Source organism: Sturnira hondurensis, unplaced genomic scaffold (genome assembly GCF_014824575.4).
Source record: "Sturnira hondurensis isolate 20B ecotype Veracruz unplaced genomic scaffold, ASM1482457v3 Scaffold0006693, whole genome shotgun sequence".
In the NCBI taxonomy this organism is placed as follows: Eukaryota; Metazoa; Chordata; class Mammalia; order Chiroptera; family Phyllostomidae; genus Sturnira; species Sturnira hondurensis.
Window position 1 is genome coordinate 2,000,624 of NW_028079324.1, and position 9,116 is coordinate 2,009,739.

The following is a 9,116-nucleotide window of genomic DNA, read 5'->3' on the forward strand; positions in this document are numbered from 1 at the left end:
ATAAGCTGTGGTACATTTACACAATGAAATATTAATCAGCCTTAAAAAATAAAATGTTACATTTTATGACAGCATGAATGTATCTGAAGAGATTTATTTTTTATTTTTTGTTATTGAATTTTATTTTTTTAATTTTTTTAACATTTATTGAATTATTTTTCAAGTACAGTTTTCTGTCTATTACTCCCATCCCAAATGAACTATACCAGTCAGAGAAAGACAACCCTATGATTTATCTTATATGTGGAATCTAATGAACAAAACAAACTAACATTCAACATAAGAGACAGACTCCTAGATATAGAGAACATACTGAGAGCTGTTAGAGGGAAGGGGGGTTGGGGGCTGGATTCAAAAGGTAAGAGGATTAAGCAAAAAGAAAAATCCTCATAGACACAGACCACAGTATAGTGATTACCAGAAGGAAAGGGAGGTGAAGAGTAGATAGAAGAGGATAAATATGGGATAAATGTTGATGTAGGGAGACTTGACTTCGGGTGGTGAATACACAGTGCAATACACAGATGTATTATAGTACAATACACATAGCATTATGGAATTGCACATTTGAAATCTATGTGATTTTATTAACCAATGTCACCCCAATAAATTCAATAAAAATGAACAAACTAAATAAAAGATACATTAAAAAGGAAAAAATGTTTCTATGAACTATGTGCCTTAGTAAAAGCAAATTTAATTCAAAAGTTCACCTTTCACTTTGCTAACTATGCTGCACATTTGAATTCCTAAAATTTCTCACTAATGTAATATCGTGGACATTATTCCTAAGTAAAGGTGTTTCTTCTATGGGAAGCATACAATTTGCTTTTTCTGTGTTTTATGTGATAAATCGGAACTTGTCTTACATTTTAAAAAGAAGAAAGTCTAGATCCTCAGCCTAAGTGGTTTTGTTGTAATGACCACAAAATATATATACCTTATTGCACTTTTTAAAAAGATTTTATTTACCTTTAGAGGGGAAGGGAAGGAGAGGAGGAGAGAATTATCAATGTATGGTTGCCTCTCGTGCGTCCCCTGCTGGGAACTGGCCCGCAACCCAGGCATGTGCCCTGACTGGGAATTGAACTGCGATCATCTGGTTTGCAGGCTCCCGCTCAATCCACTGAGCTACACCAGCCACGGCCCCTTATTGCATTTTTGCAAAGACAGGCCAGTGACAGCCTAATACCTCTGTGAAGGGCTCAGCTACCCACAAGTGCAGATGGAGTCACCCAATCATTGAGGGACACACCTCTGTTCCAACGATTCACTCCTTAAACACAGAATCAAAGAATATTGCAAATATGAGGAACTAAGCCTTTAGATGATTTTGCTACATGAAGATAGAATTGGAGAATATTTTAAAAAAAGAAGAAACTGACCTTTCAGATCATCTCTTTCAACCCTTTCTATTTATGGATGAGAAGACTATGTATGGGCTGTAGAGAAAAGGATAGCCCTCAGTTGAGTTGGGAATTATGTTGAGACAAAAACTCTATTATCAGTCCAATGCTCATATCTATAAGGAGTTCCCAAAGGCCATACTTGATTAAGGCCCAGGGGTGTTAACCCCAATTCTAATGGCTCTGAGTTTCTGTGCTGTCCTGCTGTGTACCTTTTCGAATAGCCTTGGTGTAAATAAACTATTTTCAAATTGTCCTATTTGAAGTGTGCTGTCTGTTTTCTATTATTGCCATATGGGTATACTACCTTACTCATAATACACACCTTCTGAGTTTGAAATTTCCATCTGTAAAAGAGAGGTGATAAAAATATAGACCTCATAGAAACGAAACTAAAATTTTATGATGATGTATGGCAATCGCTTAAAATGCCTGACACACAGTAAACAATTAATTCTCTATGTTAATGTGAATTATCAACAATATCTCTATGGTACCTTATTCTTCTGCACAAGTAACGGTGTATAGGTGAGTTTGATATATAGCATGTTTAGGGGTATAATATTGTGGAAATCTAGCTGCTTGAGAAAGTTATCTTATTATATATTAACCAATTTTGATTGACAATCAGATATGGAAGATCTAATTTTAATGTATCCCCGTCTCTGATACCCAAACCCTCCCAAATGAAAGCTATTAATTATTCATCCCCAAATCTCATTTTCTATCATGTAATATAAGTGAGACTCTAATTTCAGAAAAGGCCCACATTTCACAACCAATAAATGTTTTCAAAAAGTATAAAATACATTAGGTGACCAGCCATCACAGGATTCTGTGTCCTCAGTGGGCTCACTCTTCACTGTATAAATGATGTGCACAAGGATACCTGCAATATTTTACTTAGAATGCCAAATAAACTTTCTTTTGCATCATTTAGAGGTTTAACATGGACTATGTACATACCTACTAAGCCAGTTCTTTCAAGAGATTCAGATATCTGCTTAAGGGAGCTCTTTGCTTTCAGTCGAAGGTTGACATAAATTTAGCAGAATTGGTTTACATTCTGTTCAACTGGAACGTTTTCCTGATGACATAAAACATGGAAATGTGCTACCTAGTTGTTAAGTGAACCTTTAAAATCAGAGAGAAATGCGGGCCCAAAACAGCACAGTGGTTCCCTTAGCCAAAGCTAAACTCAGAATTTGAACTAACTCCTACTTAGGGAAGACCGGCGTGAAAATAATAGGATTGGTTTAATTTAGCTTAGGTCAGCATTTCTGGCAGACTCTGCTTACATGATGCCCAGGGATGACATGACACGGGTATTTGCTGGACATACCACAGTTTCCCAGCAAACCATCACGGCAGGTGTGTGCACGAACTTCAAGAGTACATAGTTTTTACTTTGTTCATCATTTTCTTAACCATTAGGTTTTTTTTCACTCTGCCTAATTAGGAGATAATTATTAAGTTCAGATAAATTCTTTTTTAAAAATGTTGCACAGATTGTCATCCCTTCCAAGGCTGCATGAAGTAGTTGTAAACATTTAACCATTTAGTTTTAATTCCTGAGTCTTACAGAAAAACGGCAAGGAATTTTGAGCAAATGCCACTCTTATTAAGAATTAAAGGAAAATCTACTCTGAAAATCCAAATAAAGGTCAAAGCCATTAATATTAAGACCCCAATGACAATTTAATTCACTTTAAAGAAGGGACATCAGGAATATTTGGGGGAAATGCCAGGACAAAGCTAGATAAATTCAAGGTTAAACAAGAGAAGTCACGAAGCGAAAGGTAGTGCTCAGAGTTTCCATAACAATGTTATTATCCTCAACTTGTAGAAACAGCCTTTTATCTTTGCTGGATATGACCTTACATCCAATGGTTCAAAGGCTTTGGGGGAGAATGTTTGGTGAGAAAAACAAGACATACAGCTTTTACCACATGGCACTAGGTAAGAAGATAATTTTGAACATAGGCAAATGTAATCTCAGCCAGGCTCTCACAAGAATATTACCATGGATTAAGTACTTACAGTTTCCAAGCTCAGTTCCCCTACCCCTGTTACAGGGTTCAAACCCACTCCAAGGCTTGTGAATATTCCTTTATTTGTCATGTATGCATCTATTTAAAAATATTTCTTGTTTCTTTTTTAAAAATATTTTATTTACTTTTTTAGACAGAGAGGAAGGGAAGGAGAAAGAGTGGGAGAGAAACATCAATGTGTGGTTGCCTCCCATGCATCCCCCACTGGGGACCTGGCCCACAAGCCAGGCATGTGCCCTGACTGGGAATCGAACCAGTGACTCTTTGCCTCACTGAGCTACATCAGCCAGGGCTATTTCTTGTTTCTTAGGGTGCAAGGTTTGCTCTAGGTATTATGGCTTCAGTAGAAGAAAGCAACAATTTCAAGCTTTTGGACCTAATAATCGATGGGAGATAGAGCAACACACATTAAAATAATGTGTGATGACAAGTATGAGAAAGGGAACGTAGAAGCTATGATAATTTGTAGCAGATGGAAGCCTCATTGGAGACATGAAGGACAATAGGTGATTGCATATCAAAAGACCCTGCAAGAAACCAGTCATTAATTATACAGAGGTGGCTAGAAAGTTGTCTGCTAAACCATCATCAAAATGATTAAGACAGAAGCAGCAACATTAGCAAAAGCATGTATGTTTGGGGATCTTTAAAAAGTCTAAGCAAATCTAGGGGAAAGATGAGATTGGAAAAGTAATTGGGGAAAACCTTTAATGATATAAATGCCAGGCTAATGCCTTTGGGCTTCAGTCTACACGCCCTGTTAACGGCATGCCAAGGAGGATTCAAAATCACAGGATGGAGAACGTGGCTTGTCACAGGGGTATCTAACCTTTTGGTGTCTCTGGGCCACACTGGAAGAAGAAGAGTTGTCTTGGACCATGCATTCAATACACAAAGACTAATGAAAACTGAAGAGCAAAAAAAAAAAAAAAAAAGTCCAGGCATAATTTTCATGATATCTGTCACCACAGAGAAGCAAAAAAGTCCTCACATGTGGCCCAGGGACTGCGGATAGGGCATCCCTGTTACAGCTTTTATTATATAGAAAGCACATAAAACCTACTGTGGAATATAAGATATTCACATAACTTATAAAGAAAAAAATGAGGCAGATAAACTTTCAACTGCTGGTAACAACTTCGGCAACGAGATTTATTCACCTCTATAGTTAGGAAATTTAAGGAATGGTTATTTGCTCACTTACTGACAGAAAGTCATTGACAATCTTAGTCCCGCAATGCCGTGGTCATGGTACCTAGCGAAACTACAGCTGATTAACACAAGTAGGTCAACATCCTAGCAATCAGTCTTAGGAAATATTTAGATTTCTGAAATGTTTATTTTCTGGCTAAGAAACTACGTGTAGTTTAACTCCATATATCTGATTTTCTCAGGAAAAATAATACACACAGAAAGATAAATCTATATTTTAGAAGTGCTACCTGGTAGGATTTTTGGCACTCAGATATCTGTATTCTGGTCTGTATGCATGGGAAGATTCTCTGCTACCTAATAAGGGATGTTTAAGTTAACTCCAAGGCAGAGATAGACAGACTGAGAGACAGACAAACAGGTAGATAAACGAAGTAGATAAATTAAAATTTTAGCTCCGGCTGGTGTGTTTTGGTGGATGGAATGCCAGCATGCAAACCAAAGGGTCGCTGGTTCAATTCCCCAGTAGGGGGCACATGAGAGGCAGCCACACATTGATGTTTCTCTCCCTCTCTTCCTGTTTTTCTCCTGCTCTTTAAAAATAAACAAAGAAAGTATTTTAAAAATTTAATAAAATACAAGTTTTCAGAGATTCAGTTCCTGAAAGTTGCCAAAAACGAAAGTATCACTTCACGGAAAATGATAGAAAATGTTTAACATGGCAAATCTAATGGCTGCAGGCGCCCTTCAAATGGTCTGATTTTTTCCAGGCATCCAAGAGATGACGAGGAGAGGGCCTGAGATCACCCTGTGACAGCTGACCTGCAGATGTCTAGGCAATGCCGTGAGATCCAGGAGCACATCCTCCATCCTGCTCTACTTGAACTCAAAATGCCATCTAAACATTCGAGGGCTAAATGCACCTTATCCTCAGAACACACCAAGCTGGAAAGAACTGGGTCAGTACCCTTGAAGGGGATTTCATGTGTACTCACAGGCAGATTTGGATTTTTTTAAAGATTTTATTTTATGTCTTTTTAGAGATGGGGGAAGGGAGGGAGAAGAGAGGGGGAGAAACATCTATGTGTGGTTGCCTCTCGTGCGCCCCCCACTGGGGACATGGCCCACAACCCAGGCATGAGCCAGGACTGGGAATCAACCTGGCGAGCCTTTGGTTTGCAGGCCAGCACTCAATCCACTGAACCACACCAGCCAGGGTAGATTTGTTTTCATCACCATTATAGTGATTTATCTTTCATTATTTGGCTATAAACTTCAAATACATAGGTACTGACTTATGCCCAAGAAGATGGGCTTTTCCAAGCCAACATCGGCATTTGTCACAACAGCGAAACCAATAAATATAATGAATACACTTAAATAGTAATCAGTACTTTGACCTTTGAATATAAAGATTTTACCAGCATTCCTTAGGAATATTGTTTCCATGAAAATAAATTGATGTTTGTAGTTATAAAGAAGTGATGTGTGCTTGCAGCAAAACAAATTTTGCTGTGAACTCTAATAGTGTACATGCACACACGTGGAACAGGACACATTTTGCAAATAGCCAATTGTTTTTTCTTCCTCAATTTCATTTTCCTGCCATATATACTTCCTTTACTCATTGAACTGGTGTCGCTCATCAAATGAAATCTGGCCTCTGAGTTACAGAACTCTTTTGAACCACCGAGCAGAGCAAATCTTGAGATCCAAGTCATTTTATTTTCAAGAGCCAGGTATCTTGCTACACAAAAAGCTCAGCCTGACAGAAACTGGGCAGAAAATGTGCACACTAAATGATAGATTTGCAACAGATAAAAGAAGATTCAAACTACCCTATCCTCGCAGAGTAGACAGAGGTTGTAGAAGCTGAACAAAATGTTCCTGAGAGGGGGCCCCATGTCATTTCAACCGAGAAAGATGAAAGTCTCAGACAGGTTTGGGGTGATCCGAGAACAGAAGATTGATATTTATTTTGGGGGGTGAAGTCCAATGATGATGCAGGTTTGCAGTGAATGATCTCATGCCTGTGTGGCATGCTAATTCTGGAGTATGATGATGTTAGGGCACACAGAAGGAATGAGGACTTGAGAGGAAAGAGCAACTGTGGCCAGAGACAATCCCTAAATTTCTTGTACCATCTAAGAGGGGTGCAGAAATGTCTAAGAGCTGAAGATACATTTCAACAAAATGTCATTATAGTTAGGTCCCTACCACTCTTCCCTGTCTTACTACCAATTCACTCTTGCACTCCACCCCTCCACAAACCTGCCCAGGCACTCCATAGTCCACGGGAATCCTGGGAAGAAGGGAGGAGGGAGAAATCCCTGAAATGGTTGAGTAGAGACCTAAAAGGTCTGAGGGAAAATAAAACCAACTAAACAAACAAACGAAAATGAATTACTACAATCATATGAAAGTAACTAGATTCAATTTTCTGTCAGGTGGAAGGAAAGGACCTCAGGATAGAGACTGTTATATGACAGAAATAATTTGTAGCACAACTGAGCTTATAGCTTTAGCAAGTTTTGCTATATAGACATGGTCCCTGACTCATGATGGTTTTGACTTGCAATGTTTCAGCTTTATGACGGTGAAAATGCAATGGGCATAATAAATTACAACACTTTATTCAAAACTTTATTGTAAAATAGGCTTTGTGCTCGATGGTGTGGCCCCACTGTAGACTGATGTAATGTTCTGAGCACATTTAAAGTGGGCCAGGCTAAGCAATGATGTGCAGTAGGCTGGGTGCAGTAAATGCATTTTTTGATTAGGATATTTTCAGCTTACAATGGACTTAATGAATGTAAGCCAGCAGAATGCAAGTCAAGGAGAATCTTCATATAGATAGAGACTTGAAGATATACAATGGTTATTCCAATCTTCCCTCTGCTCCTGCAACCACCTAAGCTACGGCTCTTTATATAAAAATTCTCCTAACACCTTGCAGGACTCTATCAAAACTCTCATTCACTTCTGCTCATGAGCACCTACTTTGAATTGACCATAATAATAAGGTGGAAGTAATTCACACCTTATGATAGGGCTCAATGTGAAGTGAAAGATAAATTATTGGTGTATTTCAAAACAGTGTGTCTCCACCCTTTGGGTGTCCAAATGGACCTTTATCATAACGAATGCTGCAGACTACAGTCTCTTTCATTTTCCGTGCCCATCCCCACACTGAAGGGTGATAAAGGAAGAATCGTGCTGCCTTCAACACTGCAAAAGGGCCTTCTCTCATACAAAACAAGAAGTTATTGCTTGGTTAATTTGAATTAAAATCATGAATGTGGAATACATATAACATCATACAAAGACCTGTCAAATACATAATTACTCTCCTTGATTTAAAAACAATCACACTTAGCATCTTTTTTTTTATCTTTAGAGGGGAAGGAAAGGAGAGAAATATCAATGTATGGTTGCCTTTCATTCATCCCCCACTGGGAACTGGCCTGCAACCCAGGCATGTGCCCTGACTGGGAATCGAACCGCGATCCTGTGGTTTGCAGGCCCACACTCAATCCACTGAGCTACACCAGCCAGGGCTACACTTAGTGTCTTAAAATCATTCCCCAGATACAGGTGAGTGATTAGAATATATGAATATCCAGGATGTGATCTTCTTAAAGAAATAATAATAAGTATAACAGCAATAGCTGCTTAAATGATATTTTTTGATGATTAAAGGAGATAAAGTTAGAAAAATAAGCTCAAAAACCTAGGCTGTCTACCAATGGACATACATGTCTCTTTCACATTCAGAAATGTCAAGTCTATTTCTATTTTTAATGGAACTGCATACATAAATAGGATGAAGCAAGAGAAACAAAAGGCTGAAGAGTCTCAATACCCTGTGAAAAACGAGCTATGGGCTGACACTGGTGATTTTGATGATGTAAACTACTCTGTGAGAAGAGTCGGACTGAAAATATATTCAAGAAGAATAATTTAAGAATATATCAAGTTCATTCAGAGGATCTGAAACCAAACAAGAATAGATAAGAAAAGCTTTTGGACTTTCAAGATACCTATGCATATTCACTTTTGTCCCACGGGGAAAAAACACCACTGGCAACCAGATTTAATATGATTAGAGATAGGTCCTTGTTTTGATTTTGCGAAGCACTGTGGGGTGGACCTGGCTAGTTTCTGCCCATCCAGGCCCCTCAGAGTCCTCACAGTGGTGGGCCATTGCTTTGGGGCCTCATTACAAATTTATTTTCTTAAAGATTTTTATTTATTTATAGACAGAGGGGAAGAGAAGCAGAAAGAGAGGGAGAGAAACATCCATGTGTGGTTGCCTCTTGCTCGCCCCCTACTGGGGACCTGGCCCACAACCCAGGCATGTGCCCTGACTGGGAATCGAACCAGTGGCTCTGATTCTCAGGTCAGTGTTCAATCCACTGAACCACACCAGCCAGGGCTACAAATCTCTACAAAACTCAGGGAATGGCTGAATGAAGTAATTAGTAGTAAAAGCTATATACACAAAGGT